The sequence below is a fragment of the Brassica napus genome, unplaced genomic scaffold (genome assembly GCF_020379485.1).
Source record: "Brassica napus cultivar Da-Ae unplaced genomic scaffold, Da-Ae ScsIHWf_1896;HRSCAF=2540, whole genome shotgun sequence".
Classification (NCBI taxonomy): domain Eukaryota; kingdom Viridiplantae; phylum Streptophyta; class Magnoliopsida; order Brassicales; family Brassicaceae; genus Brassica; species Brassica napus.
The window spans coordinates 151439-155179 of record NW_026015311.1 but is presented as its reverse complement, the minus strand read 5'-3'; positions in this window follow the sequence as shown (position 1 = coordinate 155179).

Genomic DNA, 3741 nt, shown 5'->3' with positions numbered 1-3741 from the left:
AGTCGGAAGACGGCCCAAAGGGACCTAAAACACGACTCGAGGCCCATCCTACGATTTTTCCTAACCAAAGCCCGTGAACCGCAGCAAGATCGGATATCCGCGATCTTCGCGACTACATCACCAAGACTGCGGCAGAAGTGAGAGCCGTAAAGTCTCAAATCCATCATGCTACTAGTGCTGCCCCCGAGATCGATCGACTGCTAGAAGGAGCTCGAAAGACCCCCTTTACCAGTCGCATTTCAGACATGAGGGTGTCCGATCCGGGAAAGATCAAAGTACCAAAGTACGATGGTACGGCCGATCCAAAAGCGCACCTTCAGGCTTTCCACATCGCGATGGGAAGAGCAAGACTAAAGGACGGCGAAAAAGATGCCGGCTATTGCCGCCAGTTCGTCGAAAATCTTGAAGGAGCAGCGCTCGAATGGTTCGCACGCCTTCGTCGCAACACCATCGGGAGTTTTCGACAGCTCGCATCGGAATTTCTCAAACAGTACTCTGTATTCATAGACAGAGAAACCTCCGATGTTGACTTATGGAGTCTCTCCCAGAGGGAAGACGAATCCCTCCGCGAGTTTATCAGTCGGTTCAAACTGATAATGTCCAGGGTCAGCGGGATAAGCGACAAAGTGGCCATCGACGCGCTGAGAAAGACGCTCTGGTACAAGTCGAAATTCAGAAAATGGATAACTCTCGACAAACCGCGAACGATCCAGGACGCCCTCCACAAAGCAACGGACTACATCATAGTCGAGGAAGAAACGAAAGTCTTATCGCAAAAACATAAGCCGGCGAGACCATCCTCGAAAGACGCAGATCCGAAGGGGAAAAAGAAGAACTCTCGTAACGACAAATACGTCCATCACGAACGGGAAGATCTCCATGGGGCGCATAACTATGCGATCAATTCGGATCAAGGCCGGACCACGGGAAACATATGGACTCGCAATCAAGGGTATGACAAAAACACCTTCTGCGAGTTCCACCAATCCCGAGGACACTCCACGACCAATTGCAAAGTCTTGGGAGCAAGACTGGCCGCGAAGCTACTCGCTGGAGAGATTTCGGAAGTAACTAGCGTCAAGGATCTCATCCTCGATTCCGATCGCCCTCCAAAGACGGATAGAAATCCGCCCGCTGAAAAATCCCCTCAACGAAACCAACCTGGGGATAAACGCGGTAGGAGGCCGGATGACAAAGGGAATGATAACAATCTTCGCAGAGTCAATATGATCATCAGAGGATCACAATACTGCGGCGATACCGTGTCGGCCATCAAGGCTTACCAACGGAAGGCAGAATCAAGTGCAAATTGGCCTACATGGTCTCCGCCACGAGACGGCCAAAGTTGCTCGATCACCTTCACAGAGGAAGAAGCCGGCGGTATCGACCAACCTCACTGCGACCCGCTCGTCATACGAGATTTAGAAGTTGGAAGGGTACTCGTCGACACGGGAAGCACGGGCAACGTAATCTTCCGCGACACTCTCAAGTGGATGAGTATCGAACTCGGAGAAGTAATTCCGACGCCAAAACCACTCACGGGTTTTTCAGGTGAAGTGTCGATGACTCTCGGATCAATCCAATTGCCAGTCATGGCCAAGGAGATCACAAAAATTGTCAAATTCGCGGTAGTCGATCATCCCGCAATCTACAACGTGATCATGGGAACCCCATGGATCAACGCCATGCAGGCAGTTCCGTCAACTTACCACCTGTGTCTCAAGTTCCCAACGTCGAGTGGAGTCGCGGCCATCTGGGGATGCCAAAAACAGTCGCGACTATGCTTCCTCGCGGAGGATAAGTTAAGGCAAATCACGGCTTCCGCAAACAGCAAACACGCGAAGATAGATCGATCTTCAGCCAAAAGCGCCCCAGGAGAAGACAAAGTAAAATCGCCTATCGACGCAAACGCATCGGACGTCGAAGCTAGACATAAATCCAAAGCCCACGCGACAACTCAACCGGAACATCCGGAAAATAGCGTCAACCCAGCCACAATCGACACGGTCAAGGCGGACATCACAACATCTACCGCCGAGTAAGAACACTTGCGGCATGAAACAGAACTACGAGATGGCTTGATCCTCGAAAGGGGTACGTAGGCAGCTCGTCAAAAGACGAGTTCAGCTATCCCCCTCTCTAAAAAGGGGGGGGAGGAGTGGGTGCGTATACTCGTATACTCCCACTTAGAAAAATCTTCATTATTGTAATCGAGTTTTTAGAAACTTCAAAAACTTTTACTACAATATACGTTGTCCTTTTTATCGAAAACGTTTACGCTTCAGTAAAACACAAAAGAAACTTTCAGGACACGCCTGAAAACGTTAAGACTCTTGTATGCGGCCCCTTCCGGCCCAAAAATCGTAAAGATTATCATCTTTCAAACACACAAAAATATACGTATAATCCTTGAAATAACTGCGAGACGTCGCAAAAGTTAAAATTCGAGGACAATGCTAACAAATTGTCCGAACGCGACCACCAAAAACCTTACACCCCGTTCGTCGATTGGCCCCGACGAACACGCCAGCCGTCTTAAACAAACGCAATCCGATCACTCTTTTGATCTTTAAAAACGTCCAGCACAAGGACAAAAGCGCGCTACAACAAAAATCCGAAATTTTGGTTAAGCACTTCCAGTTGATTCTGAGAAGATGCTCGATTCGTACCATACAAGTCATATAAGCCGAGAACATATCGCGGACTTTAAATCGGTGCGAGTCAGGAAGAAATCGCAACAGGAAAAACGATAGCCGGCTAGTCACCGCACAAACCTTAACCGAAAGTAAACCTAGGTCTTGCCCTAAACCCAACGCTCTGGTCTCAAACATCTCAAGGCATGATATCTAAAAGATACGAGATCCTAAACCATGTCTCTCCGTTCATATCTCAATGTTCTCAAAAATCGTAAAGATAAGTAACTTTTTACGAAAATCACGAACGAACCAACAGATTGAACGTCTAATCAGAACTAAATACGAGACGACAACTCGTATTTACTTCAACCCTACTCAGGAAAACTCGAAACAAAACATTTATCATATAAATAAACCGCGTAAAGCGGCAAGGGATTCAACGCCACCAACGGCCAGTCCCGGTAAATACAAATACGGCCATCTAGGCCTAAACAAAATCCAAATTCAAAGGGCCACACTTGGCCGAAAACAGATAAAAGGATAACTAATCCGCCCCTTATAATCCAAAGTCAAAGTCCCCGGACAACGAAGCGCTGAACGCATCCGCGGGACGATCCACTTCCTCGCCACCATCGGGAAACCCGGTCGGAACCTCCTCGGTATCAGGGGAAACCGGGATGGAATCCCAGAACCCTTGAATCTTCTCGTCAATCGGAGGGATAAGCGCCTCAGCATGGGCACGTTCACTCATCCCATTCTTCATCAAGCTCATTTCCTCTTCAAACACATAGTCATCGGCTCGCGTCCTCCAAAGACTTCCGACCGAACCGCGGCACTCGCGAAAGTCACCCACCGAGGTAAAGGCATTCTTGAGGTTCCCATACTCAACCTGGAATTGAGATGCGCGAGTCTTCATCACCTCGACGATTTCTCTTTTGCCTTTCCTCTCCGCTTTACGAACAGCCCGCGCATGGTCACGAGTAAGTTGCGCCTCTCGCTCCAGCATCTCGCCTTGCACGCGAGCGAGATCCCGCTCCGCTTTCTCCGCTTTAAAGCGGTAGACCATGGCTTCTCTATGGCCCGCCTCAATGGCCGAGCCCGGCAG